We start from the raw sequence: 26,855 nt of genomic DNA, 5'->3' as shown, positions 1-26,855 counted from the left end.
GCGTCAAAAAACTATCAATTTCTAATATTTTAAGACTAGCCAAAAATTCATCGATTATACATTTTAATAGTACGTTGATTACAGAATTATTTGGTACCTAGCAGACACCAGCGTACAAATTTTTTAACTTGATATACATAAAATAAGCTTGCGTTGCATAGGGTCAGCGGCAAAAAGTATTGATTTCTAATATTTAAAGACGAGCCAAAAATTCATCGATTATACATTTTAATAGTACATTGATCACAGAATTATTTGGTACCAAGCAGACAACAGCGTACAAGCTCTTATATTTGATAAACCTAAAATAAGTATGCGTCGCACAGGGTCCGCGTCAAAAAAGTTTCGATTTCTAATATTTTAAGACGAGCCAAAAATTCATCGATTATACATTTTAATAGTACATTGATTACAGAATTATTTGGTACTAAGCAGATACCAGCGTACAAATTTTTTAACTTGATATACATAAAATAAGCTTGCGTCGCATGGGGTCAGCGGTAAAAGAGTATCGATTTCTAATATTTAAAGACGAGCCAAAAATTCATCGATTATACATTTTAATAGTACATTGATTACAGAATCTTTTGGTACCATGCAGACACCAGCGTACAAATTTTTTAATAAGGTAGACATAAAATAAGTATGCGTCGCACAGGGTCCGCGTAAAAAAAGTATCGATTTCTAATATTTTTTGACGAGCCAAAAATTCATCGATTATACATTTTAATAGCACATTGATTACAGAATCTTTTGTTACCATGTAGACACCAGCGTACAAATTTTTTAATACTATAAACATAAAATAAGGATGCGTCGCATATTGTTAGCGGCAATAAAGTATCAATTTCTAATATTTTAAGACGAGCCAGAAATTCATCGATTATACATTTTAATAGTACATTAATTACAGAATCATTTGGTACCAAACAGACACCAGCGTACAAATTTTTTAACTTGATATACATAAAATAAGGTTGCGTCGCATATGGTCAGCGGTAAAAAGTATCGATTTCCAATATTTTAAGACGAGCCAAAAATTCATCGATTATACATTTTAATAGCACATTGATTACAGAATCTTTTGGTACCATGTAGACACCAGCGTACAAATTTTTTAATACGATAAACCTAAAATAAGTATGCGTCGCACCGGGTCCGCGTCAAAAAAGTTTCGATTTCTAATATTTTAAGACGAGCCAAAAATTCATCGATTATACATTTTAATAGTACATTGATTACAGAATTATTTGGTACTAAGCAGACACCAGCGTACAAATTTTTTAACTTGATATACATAAAATAAGCTTGCGTCGCATGGGGTCAGCGGCAAAGAGTATTGATTATTAATATTTAAGGACGAGCCAAAAATTCATCGATTATATATTTTAATAGTACATTGATTACAGAATTATTTGGTACTAAGCAGACACCAGCGTACAAATTTTTTAACTTGATATACATAAAATAAGCTTGCGTCGCATGGGGTCAGCGGTTAAAGAGTATCGATTTCTAATATTTAAAGACGAGCCAAAAATTCATCGATTATACATTTTAATAGTACATTGATTACAGAATCTTTTGATACCAAGCAGACACCAGCGTACAAGTTTTTTAATTTGATATTCATAAAATAAGGATGCGTTGCATAGGATCAGCGGCAAAAAGTATTGATTTCTAATATTTAAAGACGAGCCAAAAATTCATCGATTATACATTTTAATAGTACATCGATTACAGAATCTTTTGGTACCACGCAGACACCAGCGTACAAATTTTTTAATGTTATATACATAAAATAAGGATGCGTCGCATAGTGTTAGCGGCAATAAAGTATCAATTTCTAATATTTTAAGACGATCCAAAAATTCATCGATTATACATTTTAATAGTACATTAATTACAGAATCATTTGGTACCAAACAGATACCAGCGTACAAATTTTTTAACTTGATATACATAAAATAAGGTTGCGTCGCATATGGTCAGCGGTAAAAAGTATCGATTTCCAATATTTTAAGACGAGCCAAAAATTCATCGATTATACATTTTAATAGCACATTGGTTACAGAATCTTTTGGTACCATGTAGACACCAGCGTACAAATTTTTTAATACGATAAACCTAAAATAAGTATGCGTCGCACAGGGTCCGCGTCAAAAATGTTTCGATTTCTAATATTTTAAGACGAGCCAAAAATTCATCGATTATACATTTTAATAGTACATTGATTACAGAATTATTTGGTACTAAGCAGACACCAGCGTACAAATTTTTTAACTTGATATACATAAAATAAGCTTGCGTCGCATGGGGTTAGCGGTAAAAGAGTATCGATTTCTAATATTTAAAGACGAGCCAAAAATTCATCGATTATACATTTTAATAGTACATTGATTACAGAATCTTTTGGTACCATGTAGACACCAGCGTACAAACTTTTTAATACGATAAACCTAAAATAAGTATGCGTCGCACAGGGTCCGCGTCAAAAAAGTTTCGATTTCTAATATTTTAAGACGAGCCAAAAATTCATCGATTATACATTTTAATAGTACATTGATTACAGAATTATTTGGTACTAAGCAGACACCAGCGTACAAATTTTTTAACTTGATATACATAAAATAAGCTTGCGTCGCATGGGGTCAGCGGTAAAAGAGTATCGATTTCTAATGTTTAAAGACGAGCCAAAAATTCATCGATTATACATTTTAATAGTACATTGATTACAGAATCTTTTGGTACCATGCAGACACCAGCGTACAAATTTTTTAATAAGGTAGACATAAAATAAGTATGCGTCGCACAGGGTCCGCGTAAAAAAAGTATGGATTTCTAATATTTTTTGACGAGCCAAAAATTCATCGATTATACATTTTAATAGCACATTGATTACAGAATCTTTTGTTACCATGTAGACACCAGCGTACAAATTTTTTAATACGATAAACATAAAATAAGGATGCGTCGCATATTGTTAGCGGCAATAAAGTATCAATTTCTAATATTTTAAGACGAGCCAGAAATTCATCGATTATACATTTTAATAGTACATTAATTACAGAATCATTTGGTACCAAACAGACACCAGCGTACAAATTTTTTAACTTGATATACATAAAATAAGGTTGCGTCGCATATGGTCAGCTGTAAAAAGTATCGATTTCCAATATTTTAAGACGAGCCAAAAATTCATCGATTATACATTTTAATAGCACATTGATTACAGAATCTTTTGGTACCATGTAGACACCAGCGTACAAACTTTTTAATACGATAAACATAAAATAAGGTTGCGTCGCACAGGGTCCGCGTCAAAAAACTATCAATTTCTAATATTTTAAGACGAGCCAAAAATTCATCGATTATACATTTTAATAGTACGTTGATTACAGAATTATTTGGTACCTAGCAGACACCAGCGTACAAATTTTTTAACTTGATATACATAAAATAAGCTTGCGTTGCATAGGGTCAGCGGCAAAAAGTATTGATTTCTAATATTTAAAGACGAGCCAAAAATTCATCGATTATACATTTTAATAGTACATTGATCACAGAATTATTTGGTACCAAGCAGACAACAGCGTACAAGCTCTTATATTTGATAAACATAAAATAAGGATGCGTCGCATAGGGTCAGCGGCAAAAAAGTATCGATTTCTAATATTTTAAGACGAGCCAAAAATGCATCGATTATACATTTTAATAGTACATTGAATACAGAATCTTTTGGTACCAAGCAGACATTAGCGTATAAGTTTTTTAATTTGATATCCATAAAATAAGGATGCGTTGCATAGGGTCAGCGGCAAAAAGTTTTGATTTCTAATATTTAAAGACGAGCCAAAAATACATCGATTATACATTTTAATAGTACATTGATTACAGAATCTTTTGGTACCACGCAGACACCAGCGTACAAATTTTTTAATATGATATACATAAAATAAAATGCGTCGCATAGGGTCAGCGGCAATAAAGTATGAATTTCTGATATTTTAAGACGAGCCAAAAATTCATCGATTATACATTTTAATAGTATATTGATTACAGAATCTTTACGCTTTTTATGGGAAACTTTTTGAAATAACTGTGCTTTGCACGTGTTTATCTTTCCCTTCAATTTTTTCAAACTTTATCGAAATTTTTATCTTCTCTTTCTATTTCCAATTCTATGGGTTAGCTTTTTCAAAAATTGTTTTCGAACGCGGAATACAAATGCGGAATGTACAATATGAAGAAGCTACAGGATAGCTGCTCGCTGTGCTCGGAATTTTTTAAAAGATAAGAAAATGCATTGTAAAGATATACGAGATAAAAAGTATCTGGTTCATATATGACTTACAATACATGACTTTATAAAGTGTTGATAATATCGAAATAAAAAATTCAAAAATCGAGAAAGTAACTGATCCGATGTATGACTACGTGAACAGTTTTATGTTTGTATCACTGAATATTCATTCGCTTAAATTTCGTCGACTCCCTCCCTGGAATATTCGTGCATATTCAGCGAAAGGGAAATCGTGTCGGAGATATTCAACAAGAAAAAAAAGATACGACGACATTATATTTTTTAAAAGCACAAGTTAATCATAATTTAATCGACATGATATAAGAATTGACACGAGGTAAAAATTACTGGACTTAACACACGATTTAACATTTAATAAATATCTATCTCTTGTTACTACAGTTTGAATATTAATGCTCAGATATCAAAAATATTGATTTCCATGAATGACAACATAGTGAAAAATGTTCAATTGTAGAGCCACAGTTTTCGCTTTGCTTTTACGATACTTCTCGCGACTAATGCTTGCAAAAGCGAGAGCACAAGGGGAAACATGCTATATAGTCGAGATACGCGCGACACTCGCAGGTGCGGACGTCTTTTTATTTGTCTACGGAGTAACGGATGACGGGAATAATAACGGCATGCGTAGAGGTTTTCGAGGCCGACCGGATTAGAGGAGCCTGTTCCATCAAGAGATACGCGGCATCCCGCCGTTATACTTGTCGCACTTACGCCAAGAATCTGTCATGTCGACGCAAGTGCGTCTGCAACTCTCGACACGCACCTGTAACGTTTAGAAGTTTCCAAGATTACATGATGCTATGCGATTATCGCGATATACGTACATGCTGAATAATATAAATGCCTCCGAGATGCTTCAGAAGCATCCTGCAAGAAAATCCATCATATCTAGAGACATATTCATAAATCATTATTTGCCAAAATAAATAGATAACGCAGCGAAAATAATTAATTAAAATTGTTTAATTTAGGAGAGATAAAATTGCGCATTATAACTATTTCATCTCTCAATTTTATGTGTGTTTACTTGTTGATCATCCAAGATAATGCATTTTCCTCGGAAACCGAGAGCCTCTAGTAGCATTTTTCAAAAAAATCCATTATATCCAGAAATGTTCAGAAATCATTATTTGCTAAAAGAAATAGATAACGTGGCGGCTAAATAAATAATTAATATAGTTTAATTCAGAAGAGATAAAATTGTGCATTATAATCATTTTCATCTCTTAATTTTATATGTCTTTATTTGATGATCTTATATTTAAGACAGCACAGTTCTTTGCTACAGACAATTCTGATGCACAAATATTTAGACATAATATTTTCTTCCAATACTGGATCTCTAGTAGTGCTGTAGCATATTCCTAGAAAATCTATCATATCTAGAAATGTTCAGAAATCATTATTTACTAAAAGAAATAGATAACGCGGCGGATAAATAAATAATTAATATAGTTTAACTCAGGAGAGAAAATTGTGCAACTATTTTATCTGTTTTTACTTGTTGATCTTAAATTTAAGATAGCACGATTCTTTGCTACAGACAATTCTGATGCATAAATATTTCGATATAATGCGTTTTCTTCGGAAGTCGGCCCTCTAGTAGTGCTGCAGGCATTTCTTATGCTTTTAGTTTACCGCTACAGATGCAACACAGAGATCTGTGGAAGCGTGTGATAGATGCTCCTCGGTTTGCAATCAGACTGCTAATAAGAAATTACGGTAGCACATCGGTGCTTGCGAGATAACGCAAGAAAAGCAGCGCTAACTAGGAAGTACTAGGGAGTGATTGTGGACTATGTGCAGCGCGTATCTGTGTGTGTGGATCTTGAGAAATGTTATTTAGCTCAACGAAGTCGCGGTTGAAATTAATAACCATGCGGTAACGCCGTCGAGAATCGCGACGGAGTCCATTCTTGATTACAGGTCTGCGGAAATGGAAAGGAATTCACCCATTATAATCCAAGTTCTCCTCGCATGCGGATGATATTGTCTCTGTGAAACTTGTTGAGAGAATGAAATGTGTGTGTATGTATGTGTATGATTCCAGCCGATTCTTTTATATATATATATATATATTATATAATAATTAATTTACTTTTTTTTAAATCTAAATGTTAGGTGTTTAGGTTTTTTTAATCGTCATATAATTTATTAATGACCCTATAATTTTAACATTCTTGTCGCTTTTCTAATTTTAAGGAAATATATTCTTTGCGTCGAGAGAAAATTTAAATATAAATAAAAAATATTCAAGAGATATATATAGAGATATCATTTATCATAGATTGAAATTTTCTAACGGGAAATAATATATAACGAGAAAATTGCTTAATTGCCTATTGCAATGTTGCGATAGTTTTATCGTGCTTCAACTGAAGTATTGTTCGGCGATGTTATAGCGAAATATTTGTCCAGGGAAATCAGGCGCGATCTAGGGTATTGGTTGTTTTTTTTGTTGTACCTATCCAACGATTCCCGCGGGGTCCATACGCGCATATATGCGTGTGTGTTTTCAACACGATAGGAAAAGTTCCAAAGCACACGAAACGAAAAGGCGGAAGGAACGCAACGTTTGTGTTTACTCGCTCCGCTGCGCGTGTAAATGCGGTTAATGGGAAAACCGTAACGTGGTTTACATGCATCGGCCACAACAGGTACGCGCGTAAACACGAAATAACGCCTGTGCATTCAACGTCACAGCTCGCCGTTTCCGTTCCTTCGGACATCGGCCGCGTTTTAGGCAGTAAAAGGACATATTGCATTTTTGCGTCGACGCTTGATCTCGATCCCGGTCGTTTCATATCGAGAAATTTAAAGTTTTACGACGTTGTCTGTATTTTCTAATTTTCTCCAAGTTTCAAGTCATATCAGAAATATACTGCGAGAGCTCTGTACATTCTGTACAAAGTTAACGAGACATTCAAATATAAAATAATTCTTTTTTTTTATAAAATAATGTCCATTAATTTTATTCGAGAATCGTGAAATCAAAAAGAGAACAAACGATTCTAGACGGTGAAAGTAAATAAGATTACTAATTAGACATTCACTCGGGCGGGAAGATTTGCATATGTCAAGTGGACTTGCTTTTGTACGTTATGCTAAACGTGTATGCTAAACGAATAGATTTTTTTTTCAGCAGTTTTATTTGTTAAACATGTATCCTGTGCTGCACCCAGGATTATAAGATATATCTCATTTTTATTGGAATATTTAAAACGATTGGAATATTTAAATTTATTATAAACTTATTGTCTTTATGAAATTAACTATCTTATTATATTCACACATATATAGACAGGTATTAATTTTTAATTGATTAATATATAAATACAGATAACAGATTTTATTTCAGATTAAAAATGTTAATTTTTCATCACGGGAAGAAAATATTAACTATTATTGCAAAATTTTAGGTATCTCTATACATATTACACCTGAAATTTAGTTAGTTATTATGCCTAAATTTTACTATGGTAACTAATATTTTTAAGCTATAGTTTAACAAAGAATTTCCCGTTAAATTATGGTATATCGTGTAGCTAAAATTTAAACATGGTAACTAAATTTCAGGTATAATATAGGGATATCTAAAATTTAGCTATGATAGCTAATACTTTTTTCCGTAACGATGAGTTGAGAGAGAATTTTTTTCCATTTTTATTTAACTTTTCTGTTATACAAAAATCAGATTCCTGTATATATAGGATAGGTTGCTCTTCGCGAGGATTTAACGTGTATTTCACAATGAACTACATGCGGGAGGAAAAGATCGATATCGACGTGTGTTGTCGCGCGATTTTTCTCGTACCGCAGATAGAAAGGAGTACGTTTACAAGCGATCTACGAGGAAGGTCGCGATAAATTCTGATTCTCTCTCGCTGCCGGTGTCTTCTCTCGAGAAAGGCACGTATATAGCTACGATTCCGAATGCCAGGGCCAGTGAGAGGATCGACGTCGTCCCTCCTTCCTCCCGCTTCTTCCTGTGTTGTCCGCCTTCCATCTTTCTTCGATCTCTCCTCGTATATCTTCTTTTCCTCTCGACACGCGGATGTACACCGTTAGATTTATTCAAACGCGCGAATCTGTCGGGCGATTTAAAATGCCAGTCGTTCCGTGACCCATATTAAACTGGCTCTCCGCACCATTGCCAAATAAAGTCGCAACTATTAATTAATTTAATGCTAATTACGTGCTAATTTTTTACTGTAGTCCGGACTTTTTGCTCGAATTATTTAGCAGGAATTTACGTTTACGGGAGAGAGATTGGTTTGATATTAAGCTAGTCTTCTCATAAAAAATATATAGAAAGCTCGAATAAAAAATTACACTAGAATTTATTCTTATTTTGTTGCTTTAAGATAATGTCAAAACATTTTGAAATTTTTTAAAATATATTATTTAATAAATATTACTATACACTAAGTAAAAAACTAAATTTGTTGTTTTAATAAAGTATTAAAAATCAACAAGTTATCATTGCGAAATCTAATTAGATTTTAATCGACTTTTCTGAGTCTTAGATTTTCATTTCTGAATTCTTTTTGAAATGTAAATCTTCATAATTATTTATAAAAATTGGCGCTTATATTTCTTTTTTAGTTAATTTTATGAAGTTATTAAGAGAATAGCGCATCTCTTATGTACAAATTGATATCTCAAGCTAAACAAGATAGTTTTTTTAATTTTAAAGTAATGATCAACCAGCTACATATAACTCTTATAACAATGCGAAATGCTCTTTTAATAATTTTTAATTATCTAATTTCGGCTTTTCATTATTTGTCTTCTTATTACTTGTATTTATTACTTTTATTTTATTTTATAAAAAATTGTGTAACTTATTTGCCCTTTTAGAGGATTCGTTGCCAGAGTAATAAATGACATTTTTCCTCCGTATTTCTTTTTGCTTTGTCTCTTATATACGTACCGGGGATGAAATACGATGGCATACACACCAAATGAAACTCGTATGAGCGATTGCAAGGATAAATTGTAGAGAGCCAATGAGAAGCCATACTTTAGTTTGATTTCCTTCCTTGATTCTCATCTTTACTAGTATTGTATTGATAAATATAAGAGCAACACAAGAAAGCGTCTTATCAAAGTTTCGGCATTGTTCTGTCAGCTGGCGTTCTTTCTTCGATGCAATATATCCGGTATTAATTCTACTGATCAAGGAATCTTCATAAGCTGAATTTTTAGCTTAGGCATTCGGAATAATCCCAATCAGCTGGTGCTTCGAAAGCTTGACTTTGAAGCATTATCTTATCTTTTGAAACGACGTTTTTCAAAATTGAAGCCGAAAAGAGATTTATATATTTAAATATATTTCCATTATTTCGCATAGATTTTAAATTGATGGAATTTAATTAATAAAAGAATTAAATAATAAATATAATTTATAATTATATAATTATATAAATAATAAATATATTTACATTATTTTTAATTTTATAAGTTGATGGAATTTAATTTGCAACTTATAACAAAACATGAATAATTGCGATAAATCTTTGAATAGACAATACATCTTTTTTCAATATATTTTAAGAAGTATCTCAAGTGACTTACACATTTCTTTGACAAGATTCTTATACACTTGAAAAGCTCTCGACGATTCACTTACATTGTTCTTGATAGTATGTCGAAATAAAGCGTTGATGAGTCGTGTCAAATCGCGTGTTCATCTTCACACTTTAGGTAGGATTAAAAAAAGGATAATTTGAACGAGATTAGAAGGCGGCGACATTCGCAGGAAAGATTAATCGCGTCGTTTGTGTCGAACGAGTTTGGAGAGCGTGAAATCCTTCAGGTCAGTAGTGGTCAACCTTTCCCTAATGCGTGCCAATCACAATTTGAACGTCGTATTCGCTTGTGTTATCTAATGTCTTTATAGGATCATTCGAGAGTGTGAAGCTATTCATTTGTGTACCTGTAATTAGGTAATTAAGCGTCATTAAAAGGACATTTTGTTATCATTAGAGACACGTGTCGCTGGTTGGCCACCTATGCTTTAAAATTTAGACTGATATATATATATTCCGCTTAGCTCAGCTTTGCGTCTCGGATTCCTACACGCGATTTTCTCAGCGATTTCGACCGGGAAACATATTGTCTCTATTGCAGATCCTTACCAAGGTCGGCGCTAAATGGCTCGAAAGTTCTCGCCACGTTTGCTAATGAAAAGGGCCATTATAGGAATCTAACAGGTCGGATCGTAATTATTTTCCGCAATCCCTATCGCCGCGGTTATTCAATATGTTCGCGAACGAGCAAACTCCAAATGGCAGCAATACGTAACAGCTAGCCTTAATAGGTATTATTATGTGGAAAATCTGTTCCGGGCTGTCGTACACTTGAGGCAATCGCAGTCATCTATTTCGTTAAGCCACCCTTTGACTCCCTGAAATGAATTTTACGAGATTATACGTTGCATCAGGTCGCGCCTGATACGGCACATTATTGCGAACGACGTGCAAGTTTATCCGCCTTGATGCGGATAGTTACTTTTCTTTCTCTATTTTCTAGCTTGGTCATGATCTGTGCGACGCGAGAAAAACTTTTATTTTAAAAAGCGCTGACGCTTATTACATTTGCAAGCGAAAATTCAATAAAGTACAAAGTGGATTTGTGTCAATCATAATTACAAAATAATAAGAATAAAGATACTTGTTTAATCATAAAATTAAATATTCTTACATGTCGCGTAGTATAACAAGTTACACAATTTTGCTGTTATAATAATGATTATTCTTTATTTTTTTATTCATATTATTTGCATTACAGAAACATTAACGCGATCTGTTAAAGGAATTATCTCGAATTTTCTTATCACAATTAGATCCGCGAATTTCCAGTCACGCGCCAGATGTGTACGACGTTTTTTTTTTTATCGTGATGATTCCTTCTGTTCTGTATATCGTGGAAAATCTCTCTTATAAATAAAAATCGGAGCAACTATATACGCGCGGAGGTAAGGCTGATTTGTCCGCGTGGATTTTACATTTACTACAATAATTCTCTCCATGTCTCTTATCGGATCGTTACAAGGCCAGGGATATAGCCTCGGGTATATTCTTGGACTGATTCCTCTTTCCCGCGACAATGAATCCTCCTTAGTCTTTCCTTTTTCCTCGGGTTCTGTTAATGGCACCGGCGACATCATGCACCAGGTTCAACGATCCGGGACCGTTACTTTTCTAGAGAGCGAGAGAAGACGCTCAGTGCTCTCAGGATGGCAAGAATTTTTGGCTATTTTTGACATCAAAGTTCCTCATGCCCCCCTCCTCTCTCTCTGTTCTTTCTTTCGTGACTTGGTTCTCGTTCGGCTCTCCAGTTCGTCTGGCAAACTTCAAATGTTTTATTTTCGCGAACGAAAGTCTAACGGGTTGTTCAAACCAATAAAATTTCTGTCGTTTCAATTTTTGATATTATAAAGATGCGGGAAAATCTCTCTTCCTCTCTCTCATGATGCGTTTATTACTGTATATTAATGTGACGGTTCAATTCTGAGTTTTATTTGTTTAATGTGACTTACTGAGAGGAAAATTAGGCAATCACGTTTAGTATCAAATACACGATGACGATGTGACAATCTATGGCAATCTATAGCCTTTGATTAACACGGACCGTATATAAAGACCTTCTTTGTGCTCATGGAATCGAATATGAAGTGAACGATACTCTAGCTTTAGCAATTCGGATCGATAAACTCTCTGTGTCAATCACGCTAACTGTAAGGAGAATTTAGAAGAGCCCGATAAATTGGATAGGGAACAGAGATAATTTTATCGTCTCTGTGCTGAAAGTACAGATAAAATTGTGTATCTGGCGTTGAAAAGCTTCATAATGGAAAGCTGAAATCGTGGACCAGTCGTACTGGAATTTTTTTTCTGTCTTACTCATTGCCTTTCCTTGCAACATTTTCATTATCCGTCTTTCTCGGGTGAGGAAAGTTTGTCATTAACTTTCAGTATACCTTCTGCTATTTGTCACGGTGACATCTACCGAGGAGAAGAAGATAGAAGTATATTTTAAGCAAACAAAGATAGAGATAATGCGAGAAAGATACGATGTAAATTTAATGATTGAATAGATAACTCGAAGAAAACTTAAAAATTTTATTGAGAACGAATGCTAAAGATTAATTTCTTTTATTTATAAATATGATTGAAACAAATGATAATTTTGTATATAATAAAATGTAATAAGACAATATTTTTCTAATAGTATCGCAAACATTCTCAAAATTAATTTTTTTTTATATATTATATTTCATTAATAATATATACTTTGTTCTTTTATTAATTACATATGTTCTGAAATAATTTCAAAAAATTTCTACTATCTTAAGGCTTGATTGTATGTGAAAAAATTTTAGTAGGGCCGTAAGTTAATCAACCAATCATAGTCAAGCATTTTTACAGTGCAGTAAGAATGTTTGGCTGTGATTTGTTTACAATCTTACGGTTACGACTAAAACTTTTTCACTTGCAACGGCCTTTAACGTCACTTTTGCGCGACTTGAATTTGTCTTGTTCCGCCGACGACTATGATAAAGCACGATCTTTATTTAATAAATTGCATCTCTGATACGATATGCGACGAACATAGCACGTGAGAGTGCGATACAACATTTATGACTGGAACATGATACACGCTTCATTAATATCGTTCGAAAGTAAAGGAAATCGGCGAATACTCGATTGCTAATGATTTCGCTTTCACACTTAAGCAAATAACAAACTATTATATTTTACATATGCAATTTCCAAGTTGTGCTTTATTGTTTTTTTTCGTTTTTTTATTTGCTTCATCTTTGTGATTGCTGAGATTGAATGTGGCTGGTAAAAATGGAAAATGTTTATCATTTCGATTTTATTTTTATAATAAAAATAGAATGTACACTTTAGTCGCATCCATTACTTATGTAACAGAATAACTGTGAAAATAACGCACGAGTGTTTAAATGGTATAAGTTAAAAATATAGTTATATATAAAATAATTTTGCTATTTTACGTATATATATAAAATTAAATCTTTAAATCTTTGTAGTTAAAACTGCAATTACTCGACATAAAAATGTTTTCTAAGCTAATAAAGATTTTCGCGTGTTATCAATAGATAAACAGCATATAAAATAATATGTAGATACACTAGAAAAAGTTGTTTTATCAATATATATACAGTGAATATCAATATATTATAAGTCGTTGCAAAATCTGTGTGAATTTTAAAATATTAATAATAACAATAATTAATATTTTTTTTTGTGAATGATGATTTATCGAAACTAGCATATTTTGAAAATTTTAACAATTTCATCATTATTATTCAATTTATTGGATAAACAAGCTCATTCACTAGATTTATCCTTATTAGAATTTTTCTTACGGAAATATATTAAAATTATTTTTGCTTCTTAAAATTTCAAATAAGTAATTTTCCAATCGAATTTATTAACTATATTAATATTTTAAAATTTAAAATACGAAAAGGACTTGAACTTTTATATTGTCACAGCCACATAGATAACTATTAGATTTAATTAGATAATTTGACAAATGTGATGACAGATCTTCGATCGAGGTTCGTACAAACGAGAAAGGAATTAAATTTTTAAATTTATAAATTAAATTAAATAAATAAATTTCTTTATAATAGCGGCTCAGACAAAATCTTAAACTTTAAACTCTTTATTGACACGATGCAAACCGCATCCGATTGCCGAGATCTTTAGAATTCAGTGAAATAAGAGGATGGCGAATTTTGCAGATATTCTGTTTCCCTAACCGGGAAATATACTTACTTTAATCATCGACAGAATTGACAGAAAGAGCATCAAAAAAACATCGAATATTGACATTGACAGTACGCACGTGATACACTCTTGCGCGGCTCGGGCGGCTTCGAGCGTTTCCGGCCGCGCTCGGCCGGCTTCGGGCGCCAGCGTCGTCCCGCGTTGTCAGTCCGCGACAGACTATCGTGTCGGGTGTTTGTCGCGTGCGTGCTCGTGGATGTTCATACGCTTAGCGGGGAAAATGTGATAGTTTCGAATAGTCCGGTGATCCGTATCTGGAAAACAAACACCAAGTGTGATGTGCGTTGCTCATCTTTCGTGAAAAGGGGGGTAAGAGAGTGTTTTTTTCCGAGTGAAGAACGCCGCTTCGTTTCGCGAGTGTCGCGACGCTCACTTCATGGCACGGACTTTTGGTATATCACGCGATTGATTTTGAATCTGCGAAAGTGAAGGTAAGAATTATTATTGAATCAAGTAACGAGAGACACTGTGTCGTGTGAGATAATTTGTCATCGATTCCGTTCGATTCCGCGAATACGAAAGTTGATCGAGTAATTTACAAATCGACAGCGTTCATTCGTTACGAGCGAACTGCAATTTTGTAGGTGCGTTGGAGATGTATGGTGCATTCGGAATAATTAGTTTTTAAGTATATTTTGAATGTTTAATTGATATGCAGGCCGTGCTTCGTTATAACATAACTTTGAGAATAAATTCACGCCATGCGGAAGTTGGTTAAAAAGCTTAAATATAACATAAATCTGCCACGTGAAAACGTATCATAAAATACAACGAGAAGGAAATGCGAAGCAATGGCGGTGATGACGTCGTTCGTATCAGAATTTCGGCGAATGTCACGCGATACTGCCTGACGAAAAATATGAAATTAAGTATCCGTTATGATAGTAAAATAGCGATATTCGAATCGTTCATTATATTATACATAATTATTTCTCTATTTATATATGTTATATATAATATAGAATAATATTGTATATATATAATGAATGATTCAAATATCGCTATTTTCCTTGATATCAGAGCGGATAATATATATTTCTTTTTAAATATATATTTTACGATAAAACTGTGTTTAAAAATTGAGGGTACATAAAATTATATTCCTTAATTTTTATCTGCTTGAAATCTCAAGATTATTAATTATTTGCATTATATATTATAATGTTTATTAGTATTTGTCAGTATTTTTTTTGACTATGAGATGACGGGCTTTTACTTCGAAAGGAGTGTCCTCGACGACGATTCCGGTGAACGTTTCGATGCAAGATTTGATTCGCGGGCCGCAAAACGTGACGGTATGCCTCGAGCTGGAGCTCGAGTGCCCTCGAGTAGCCCAAGTTTTTTTTCGGGCACGTTTATCTTGATCGCGCGACAGCGCTGGAGAAGAAAAGAGGCGAGAGAGAGAGAAAGGAGAGAGAGAAAGAGCATCGTGGTACAGCGAAAGAGAAAGTCGGCAGAAATATATATTCCGTGATCGTCGTCGAAAAGGGCGCCTCGCGATTTTTATCCTTTCATCCTTATGTTTTGAAACGCACGATCAGGGTAAACGGTCCGTGGAAACGTGACACGTTTCGCCTCCATGCGTCAATGAATCATCTTGCGTGTATCGAGTTTCATCTCGCGGATCGGGGTCGCCAGCGACTGGTTTTTCGCGATCGAGGCTTCTAGGATTCGAGTACGGAGTACTGGAACTAGGATACGATCGTGACCTTTGATTTATTCATTGCTTTAAATAAAAATTTATCGACTTAAGTTGATTAAATAATTGAAATCATTCACTCTTGCTATTTTACATCGCAATTAGGATTTAAAAATTCTAATAATGATCAAAAGAATAAAAGAAAGAATAATAATCTGTAAAATCTAGATTAGATTTAATATACTTTTGTTTATGCGCATCTGTCTACGTACATATATTAATATTATAACTGTGTGTACGTATATTAATATTATAACTGTACATCGGCCATGGGTATGACGGAGAATGTCATCATTTTTCTCGTTGACTTATTACTTCATTCACTCTTTATATTAATGGAGATAAAAATCCGAAGATGGGTTAATAACGATCGGTAGAGACGTGAACTCGGATTATGCGTATGAAGCGGTTAATAATCGAGAAATGATTTAGTGTTTGATCGTTTGCTAACGGAATCTTTTCTCTCTTTCTCTTGTTATGATAAATACGGCAAATAAAAGGGTAAATGGTAATCAGCAAAATATATTGTCTCGGGATTAGTTACGCAGACTGTTAGCAGTGAATACTGTAACTCTGTCTGTACGTTTCCAGAATCAATAATGAATTCTAAACTGTTGGACCATGTTGCAGCAGCAGTTGCAGAAGCTAATTCCAACTTGACGATTCACAGCTCCTCGTTTGATTGTAGTAAATTATAAAAGCGAGAGAAAGAGAAAGAGAGAGAGATAGAGAGCGCTAATTTAATTAATCAAACGCTAATTGATGTTGGCTTAAAAAGTCTTTCTTTTCACACTTTTCTATCTCTCTTCTTTCCCTTATATAGTTTCACATATTTTAATTAATTTAATAATTTTTTATTAACAATTTTATTAATAATTTTTATTAATAAATTATTAATAATTTTCACAACTCATATATATCTGCAAACATTTGAACATTAGAAATTTGACGGGGGAAGGGAGTGAATTTAATTATATCAATTTAATATAACGATTCATAGCAATGTTTGCTAATTTATATATACATACATATATATATATATATTGCTGTACTATTATTGCACACAGTTGGAAAATTTGTGTTTTCTTGTTAAAAACGATCCCCGTTAAAATTTTTGTGTTAAATATTTAACACATTCATGTGTTAATTTAACATATTGCTGTTATGTTAATTGGACTCAAATGTTAAATTATTAAAACAACTAAAAAAAAGTGTAAAAATAACACAATGTATATCTATTTTTAATTTTACACAATAAATATGTTCCGTATTATTAGTGACAAGATTTATCTGTTAAAATTTACAGAAAAAAAATGTTAATTTTACTTTATAATATAAGTGGGGGTGATAAAATGTAAAATTAACAATTTTTTTAGTTAATTTTTACATTAAAACTATGTTAATTTTACACAAAATTTATTTTAAGTTTATTTGAAGTTTGCATTTATTTTATGTTAAAATATTAACACAATATTCGTGTCACCATTTAACATATCCGTATTATGTTAAATTAACACAAAAATTTCTGTGGACCGTTTGGGACAGGTGATATTTGTTAAATTTAACACAAATTTTTCAACTGTGCACGATCGGTTTTACACACATTACATCAGCGAATACGCAATAACAGCGTTGAAATTATTAATTAAGAATCGCTATTATAATCGCGCGTTTCACGAATATACAAGAAGGGCGCCATTAATAACTCTTAACGAGATGCGTACTTCTTTAGAGTATCTTTTTTTTTTTATCGCGAAACGAGCATTCACTCTTTTCGACGCAACATCGTTCGCGCAGCTCTTGAAATAAAAAATCCGTTTGCACGGTAAAACGGCCTTTGCGAGATTTTGCATAATTAAATGTAGATAGCCGACCGGTCGGCAGGTAAAACTAGACACGCGCGGACCTTCGCGGCTTTGTCTTATATAGTATATGCACGCCTGTTTGCTGACGGTCTCCAGATTTGAAATTCTCGCCATGTCACGGCGGAAAGCTGATGCTATTATCTTCGAGAAAGGTAATTGCGAACGAAATGAAATTTCTGCCGTAGGATTTTTGCAAGCAGTCATCCATCCCCATACAACTGTGCGACATTACACTGCTTAATACATTTTATTTCGTTATCCCACGAGCAATTTTTTTTTAATTCGTATTTTTCATTTTTTTATATCGATTTTATATATTTCGGTTTTATAAAATTAGGTTTCTTCTAAATATAAAAAAATTTTGCAATTTTATTCTAAAGTGAATTTTTATAATATATTTTATAATATATTTTATAGTAGTATAATATAATGAATATTTATAAAAGTTGAATATATTTATATTAATTGTCAAATTGTTGAAATTTTAAATTGCAAGTAAATTAGAGATATTCCAGATTTATTTAGCTGAGCAACATGATAGAGACCTAAATGGGAATTGTGCAGTTACGATGCACTTTTTATGGTTTACGGACGACAAATGAGTATAAACTCTCTCTGTGTAAAGTCTTTTTGTAAGAGTTCGACGTGTTTTATCATCATATAGCAGAACTTTTTACTGTTAGATAGGTATATATCGACCTAACTGATGTTTCAGACATCACGCGATATTGTGTGCCGGTTTTCGAATCAACACGCTGTTATTAAGCCTCGGAATTTTTGAATTAGATGTTTAGTTGCAGTTTTGTTACTCATTTCACATAAATTAGCATATTGTTCGAAAACATGGATACAACATGAATACAACATTCATAGCAATTTTAATGAAAGGATATATTTAGTGTGTAGCAATATTTTGAATGTTTTACAATTTTACATTATTCGTAATGCTTAATATTATGTAATATTACGATTTTTATATATATATTGCATCTTATAATATATTACATCAATAATAACTTCATAAATAGCATAGTTCTTCGTGAATGTAATTTAGTTAACTTTTTAAATGCAATATTAATAAATCGAATCACACATTAAGAATCAGAATAATAAAAAATTATAGAAATAATATAATAATAATAATAATAATTAAAAATTAATATCAAAGATAATAATTATATTACTCTATATAATTACAAAAATATATATATATAAATTTCGTTGCAATATTTTTTTCGTATTTATGTAGTAATTTTATAAATAGTATTCGTAATTTTGTTGCCGATTGTTTTTCGATACGTTACGGAGACAAAAGGGAGAAGTAATTTCATTATTGCATTCGAGTATCTGGGAAGATTGTTATCGTGAAAAAACGAGACACAATCTCGAGACTTTAGGGCCGCGCGGAGAAAAGTTCAATCGTCCGCGCCGTGGGTTCCCAAGGTAAGATGGACCGTAATAAGCCCTTGAACCCCCGGGCACGAGGGACTTTAAGATCGATGTTTGCGCGTCTGTTTCTCGGCGATTGCTAGGATTCTTTTTTTGTATTGCATCACAGTCTTTAGAAACAATGTTCGCGGTGCAATCTCGACTTAAATACAAAGTGCACGATTCGGAAAAATAAAAGAGTTCTCCGCGAACGCGCGGTTACTAAAAGTACCTTTCCTGAAAAAAGAGCGAAAAATGTCTGTCATTTGTACCTCGATTTTTCTTTATTGCAGTCGTGTACAAATACAAATTGCGCAAATACGTATAATTCAATATGTCGACTATGTTTAGGATTTATTTAACTCTTTTCAAGACTGTACACAGCTAGTTCTGTTCTAATAATTTTTTTACTCCCTCTCCTTCTTTGTCTCGATCAATTTTTTATTAAAAAATGCAGCTTGTCAGAAATACAGAAATTTGACATTCGCTAAACGTGTATGCAAATTTTAACATATACAAAGTATGGACTATGCTTCAAATATAGGATACGCGTAAATTTCTAAAGCCGACAGAAAAGATCCGATTCCGTTTCTTATCTTTTGCCTGAGCGAGATTTAACGAACGGAACGATAAGTATGGTCTCCGCGAATCTCTGCTTTGACTGTATAATGTTACCGCTGTGTGCCTCTCCATCAGATTCGTATAGGAGTTGGTGAATTCCCGGTAAAGTCCGACGTGATCGTGAATAGGGGAAGGACTTGGCGCTAGTCCTAGGAGAACTTGCGAGAGATTAAGTTCGCGTCGTGCAAACGCGAGAGCTACCAACGCCGACCATCAGAGGACAAATTACTCGGTTGGTGGTCGGCGCCGCTGCTGGTCGTAGCTTTTGATCAATTCGACCTTCTTGTTCCGGTAAACCCGTATCGCGAAATCTCGCGACGAAAATCTCGCCTTTAAAATCCTCGCGACGAGATTACAGAGAGATTCGGTCGTTTCTTAATTACTCTCTTCGCGCCCGGAATTATCCTCCTTCGTCGCCGAAAATCGAAAATCGATTGTTTTAATTCGAATAAATTAAAATTAACGAAAAATTAAAAAAATTACGAATTATTTTATTTATGTAATTACTACATAGATACGAAAAAAGAGTTAACTAAATAAAAGTTACGATACATAGAGATTTATGCTATTTATGGAGTTATTATTGTGTGAGATGTAATATATAAAAGTTGTAAAGATATTACATATTTTGCATAATATTAAACATTATATATAATCATTAAAAAAAATATTAAATTTTATATCTGTTTAAATAATATATTTTAAATGATTAAATGATTATATTATATAATTATTATAAATTATAAAATAAATATTACACACTAAATGTATCTTATTAAAATTACTGTGAATGTGTTGTATTCATGTTATATACGCTTTGCATTTAACTGTTGGTTTAAATGTCATAAATATTTATTTAGCATATAATGTGTGTTATATTTTGCATTATTTGCTCACAGATATTTTTCTTATCGTCTTCAGAATATTTTACTGACATTTACTTGATTTCAGAATTGTTTTATCTCAAACTTTTTAAAAGAAATCAAATTCACATATCTATTATATCTGCATATATATATTTATTGCATATTTATGGATATTTATTTATGAAATTACTTTTCCTTAATTAAACTAGAAAGTAAAGATTCTCTGATATTACGAGTCTCGTCGATTTTTCCAATTTCCTATTACGGGGCAATCGTTTGAGCGATGTCCGAGTAACAAATTGTGCGGCGTCGTCGGCGTCGTCGGCCTCGTCTTCGACAAATCTCCCTCGTATCCTTGATTTAAGAAAGCTGTTGAACTCGCCAGAAGGCGGCTTTCCTCTCAGCTGATTCGATCCAGTCTGCTCGTTTCTCTCCTCTTTGTTTCACCCTTTAACTTCTCTTTCTCTCTCTTCTCGCGTGTTCGTTATACATATACAACATAACAACCAGCGCTGTTACTCGCATTTTCCCCCGGAGCGTACACCGCATAACCGACTTACTATTCAGACGTAACACATTTTGTAGAAAGCGCTTTTGCGAATTTAAATTAGTATTACCTACGTGGCCGCGTGCATGAGCGAATCCATCATCCTTTCAAATTATATTATGCGTCTAAGACACTTAGCTTTATTTATGCGCGAACGTTGAATTAGTCACGTTGTTTCTAGTAAAATTTCACGCGCGACGCGCAGATTCACAATTCATATATTGCAATGCATTATTCATAACAATTTTAATAAAAGATGCATTTAGTGTAATATAGCAATTTTTTAAAATAATTTATAATTATAATTTAATAATTTAATTAATTTTTTTCGTTATAACATTATAGTGAACCGAATCATTAAGAATCAAGATAATAAAAAAAAATCCTAGAAATGTAGTAATTAAGAAAAAATAATAATGCAATTATGTCACTCTATATAATCACAAAAATATAAATATAATTTTGTTACAATTATTCTGTTTCTATCAACGACTCTCGATTCTCCCACAGACAAGGAATACGATAAAAGAGTGTTGGCTTTTCAAAGGCTGCCGTATAATATAAAAATCATCGTAGCTCACCAATCAACGTCCGTTATTTCTCAAGGGTTTTAATTTCATCCGCAGTCGTCGGCATCATTAGCAGAGCGAGCACACACGGGTGTACTACGATCGCCGCGATCGCGCGTCCGTAATTAATAACGCGTGTCTCGACGCGCGTCCGTTCGTTCAATTATCCGTAAAGTTTGAGGCAATTATGCCCCGGGTTTGCGATCCGCGGCGGTGACGTCCGCGGCGGCAAAAATGACGAGAATGCTTGAAGATATCCTCCTTCTCTCTAAGGTAACCTTCTCGTTACAATGTAAGGCGGCGTTACACGGCTGCCTCCCGCGGTCGATCGGAGACCTGGTCGTTATCGGTGCCTCTGCACCTGGGTATCCTTGTTCTCGCCGCGCGGATTCCCAGGAGCCGTCCGATGTTTACGAGGGGGATCGCGGTTGTCGTAAGTAGGCATTTCGCTTCTGCCTTTGGCCGCCTTCATCTCCTCCTCCTCCTACTTCTTCGGTTCCGCTCTTCGGCTCTCTTCTCTTCTCTTCGGGCTTTTCGCCGAGTGAGTAGGCAACTATGAGGTTCTCATGGTAACCGGAACCACCAAGGATCTCTCTTCCCTCGGATGCTCTCGCGGCCGAGACGGCTTTAAGGTCGCTCTCGTGGCCGCTTTCTTCTTCTTCGTGACCTCCGCGTGAGAAATGTCAAGGTTCGCTTGTGTTTCTCGCGCGGTCCAAGTTGAGAGAACACGTCAATGTGACCAGCTGGATGTATCCCAGCGGCGTCTCGTTCTCTCCTTCCTCTGTCGCACGTTTTACGAGACGGTCTTTTTACGACATGGCTCGCGTCCGAATCGATTCGCTCGCGATGCAACGACACCTGCGACCGACGATATGATGATTCTCTCGTAAAAAGTACCGGTCGCATGCGCATTTATTATTATTTTTTTTAATTCAGAAGGGAAAGATTAAAAATGGGCTTAAGAGATATCGGGAAAGTCAGGAGAGATTAATTTTTTTAAAGATTTCTGTGGAAATGAATGATTGAATCATGATTCTTTATTTATAAAAAGTATAAAGAAAAAAGGGGACAAAATTATATTTTATTAACATTCATGAATAAATTAATATAGAAAAACGGTCACTTTACTAGCTGCATCGGCATTTTTTGAGCAACAACTCTCTGTAACGAGTTAATTTCAAGATGCATCACACCTAAAATTACGGGAGTAATATACTTGATCCCGGGTTCATTCGCACGTTATATAAGATACGGAGATACGATACGATAATGATCTCAATCCGATGTTTTGAAAAGATGTTAATGTCGGACGATGATCGTCAATCTTGTAGGGAACATTTCAGGGATGGGGCTTCCTTTTATGACTTCGCAATTGTCTCTATCGTTATAGGTAAACAGCTGCGCTACCGTGCAAGATCGCACGATGAATCATGGATGGATTAATTTATCGGAGAAATTACGAGACAAGAGTGAAAATATATCTCGAGCGTTATTTTCCGCGATCTGCTTCTGCACATGTGCTTATCAGCCGCAACAATTTATGGAAGATCTGCCCGTAATTGAAGCTTTGAAAACTTGAAGACAATTCTATCGTGATAGGCGCGTACGTGTTTCTTGACGCGATAGCATCCATCTCGCCGTTTGTATAATATATATCAGAGTATCTATTCTTTAGAAAAACCGAGGATTGTTAGGGATATTTTTTTCTCATGGAATTTTATTGACTGAGACTAAGGGAATTTTTTCAAAGATTATGTCTGATAATTTCGCTCTTATATGCAAACAGATTTATTTTAAAATTTTCTTATTTTACCTGGAATTTTTTTAAATGAAAATATTTGGAAGATTAGGGAATTTTTTTACAAGATTTGAGTAGATATCCTGATATATATATTCGGCACGTCCAATGAATATAATAAAAGAAAAATAGGAACAATTAATTATACGATCTTGTTTCTTTCTGCGATTAATTACGCCAAGTTAGGGATTTTCTTCCATTGCACGCTATCCATAATTTTTCTCCTCTTCCACTCCGGCCCCTTCGCACGAGAAATCTCGTGCGCGAGTGATTCTATAATTTTTCTCCGTCTCGTATCACGCCGTATTCTTTTTTCCTTCGTCTATGGTACAGAACGAGAGGGCGGGAAGAAGGACAGAGGGCAACGAATTCTACGCCGTAGTCACGAAACGCGATTACACGTTCACCCGCCAACTTCGAACTCTGCGGATGCGAACGACCTCTCGGTCCGCGATTTCCTTTTCTTCTCATCCCTTCTTTCTCTTTCTCTCTCTCTCTCTTCGTGCACGCGTTCACCAAGCGTATTCTCGTGCGCGAAACCAGTTCACGCGCCGTGATCTTCGGCGCGATCGCCGCAGAACGAACCGTGATCTTGATCATCGTCGCACGCACACACGCGATAAATTTCGGGGCACGCACCGCCGCGGAAACGCGCCGCTCGTTCCCCCTAATTACGATTGATGATCGACCACGATCGGAGAACGCTCGATCGCCAGAAGCAAATTCAATCCAAAAGTACTAGGGGCAATATAGAGAATCCTTCTTTTTTTATTATTTAAAAAAATTTTTTTATCCATATTAGTATTATCTTTTTATATAAGTATCACGAGTTACTTATTGTCAGTTAATGATTGAACAAGCAAAGCTTGGATTTATGGAATATGCTTGAATATCGAATTTGTTGAAGTATCTTTTGGATTGGAAACTTTTTTTACTGATCTCTTTTATTTAGGGATAATTTCTGAGAAATTAATTCTCAACATTGATTTTTATTAATCAAGATGGAAGTGTTATACATAATTTTGTGAATATCTCAATGATAGATATTTTTTGATATATAAAATATATAATAATAAATAATAAAAAATTTGTGATTTTGTGAATCTCGATTCTATGTTGCTGATAAATATTTCTCACACTAAAAGCAATTTCTAAACGAAAATATAAAACTCATGTGAAATAAATTTATTAAAAAATAAAAAAAATATAAGATTAGAGGATACAAATAAAAAAATAAAATATAAAAAGAATACTATATGTCCTCTTCATCAAAGAACTCTACATGGCGTAATAATTTAATGATTTTTTTTATAACAGATCAACGATTTTGTATAAAAAAATTGTAGATTGGATCGAGCATTTTTCGTATACGTATGACTAACGGTTGCGTATTAGGTGTTTGTCGGGTATAAATACATCGCATATTTGGCTGGTTGGTATGCGAATTCTTTATCAGAGTCGCCAAAACATTTTCCTCTTTTTTTTATTATGGTAACTGGTTTTTTCGCTTTTATCTCCGCGAGAGTCCTCCCTCGGGAAGTCTCTTTCTCTCTCGCGTCGCGTAAATACGCGTAAATAATTTATCGGTACAGAGCGGAGGTAGCAAACCACCGGTGTATAATAATTTATATCTGGCTCGCGCACGAGAAGCACGCGCGAGATAATTAATGTCTCATTCCCGCTTAACCCTTTCGCTCTCAGTCCATTTCCACATTTTGCTCTGCACCAAAAACATTCACTTTGCTCGTACCTACAATTTAATATCGTTAAGAAGCATCAGCTGAAAAATCGTATTCGTGAATATTTTGGACGAGAAAAAATATATATTAATGTTAAATCGAATTTTTTAATCAATTCAAACAATCGAGAAATAAAATAAAAAGTTATTTGGTTAAAATTGCGCCTGTAAAACACAAAGGCACATTTTCTTGTCCTACATACGCTGTGATCTCGCGATCGGCGGGTAAGAGTGAGAAAGCGAGTTCTTTCATCGTGATCTTGAACTTGAAGGATTCGTAATGACAGGTTGGCACGAGCTGGCCACTTGCCCGAGAAAGCGAGAGAATGCGCGACACAATCTCCGCTTTCCTTCTCGCGCGTGTCGCGCGAGTTTGACACGGTATAGGCTCTTTACGAACGTCTGTCATGCTCAATGAATTCGTATAAGTAGATCAGATCGAAGATTATGGCCTCGAGCTGTCATGTCTGTCACTCTTAATTACATTCGTACGCATACTACATCTTAATTCGACACCACGTGTGTTAATTATCACATTTAACAGAGAATACCTTCCTTTTTACTTGTATTTTTTTATCATTTTATGTAGAATTATTTTATATTTTATATTTTATATTTTTTATCATTTTATATAGAATTATATCAATTGCACACACTCGAAATTTACATTTAAAATTGAAATAAATTTGGTACTTTTTGTGAAAAAGGTTTTAATTTTCGTTTTATCTCATTCGATCGTGATAGATTCTATCGTAAATTTGAAATCGACTTTTTTATAATAAATAAATTAATCTTTTGTTTGATCAAATAAAATATTTTTAATTTTTAATTTTTTATTTAATTTTATTAATTTATTAACTTATGCCTTTTTGAGATCAAATGTTATTTTTTTTCCTATTTTATTAATGATACATTTTTTTCATGAAATTATATATTTTATATAAAAAAGTTATATTATTGAAAGATATTTTATTAATGAAATTGACTTGCTTTAATGCGTTAACGAATAATTAGGAAAATTTTTTAGATTTTAATCATAATATTTGATTTTAAAGTATGATGACAATTGATATCATACGAAAAAGAGATTGACTACCATGTTTGAATTTATTTGAGCAACATGATAACCATCGCATTAAACGTACCACGTCGACAGTTTAATATACTGAATCGATCAATTTAAATCTGGTTCCTGTTCCGTCTTCTTGCTTTCAGTCGGCAAGTAATTAGAAGTTGAAGCCAATTAGGATGATAGAACGCGTAACTTATGGAAAAAATAGGCAGCGCGCGTCGGTGGGAGTTATTATGACCGTTATTAGTCTGGCGCGTGAGGTTAATTTATGAAAGCTATTAGAAGCGAATGCCTGATTAAAAACTGCGCCGATACTTATAGCACGTCGGGAAAAAATCGTCGTATACTTTATATTGCGCAAACTTATAAAATATATTTTCCAACTCTCAAAGAAGCGTAACTAATTCTGATTAAATCTGGTGAAACGCGGATTAGCGCTAATAAAAAGATGAACGCGATGCGAGAAACTTTAACTTTAACCAACACTTGATATTCTTATTC

At 33.8% G+C, this 26,855-nt stretch overlaps 1 protein-coding gene across 7 annotated transcripts in view; it reads left to right on the top strand.

Moving 5' to 3' along the window:
* Nucleotides 1-26,855, top strand: part of Raskol (Ras GTPase-activating protein raskol) — a 370,271-nt gene that overhangs the window by 147,584 nt on the left and 195,832 nt on the right. For 5 of the 7 annotated variants that reach the window (XM_083037557.1, XM_083037552.1, XM_083037554.1 and 2 more), the window contains exon 1: nucleotides 14,310-14,582. The exons of the other annotated variants lie outside the window; for them this stretch is intronic. The gene's annotated coding sequence lies outside the window, so the exon portion shown is untranslated. Of the gene's footprint in view, nucleotides 1-14,309; nucleotides 14,583-26,855 lie in introns of those variants that run through there. 7 annotated transcript variants of the gene reach the window in all.

This window comes from Prenolepis imparis, unplaced genomic scaffold, assembly GCF_030444845.1.
Source record: "Prenolepis imparis isolate NDT839.2.m4 unplaced genomic scaffold, iyPreImpa1.0 SCAF_5, whole genome shotgun sequence".
In the NCBI taxonomy this organism is placed as follows: domain Eukaryota; kingdom Metazoa; phylum Arthropoda; class Insecta; order Hymenoptera; family Formicidae; genus Prenolepis; species Prenolepis imparis.
The sequence above is the reverse complement of the archived record's forward strand: the minus strand, read 5'-3'. Positions and strand labels throughout refer to the sequence as shown.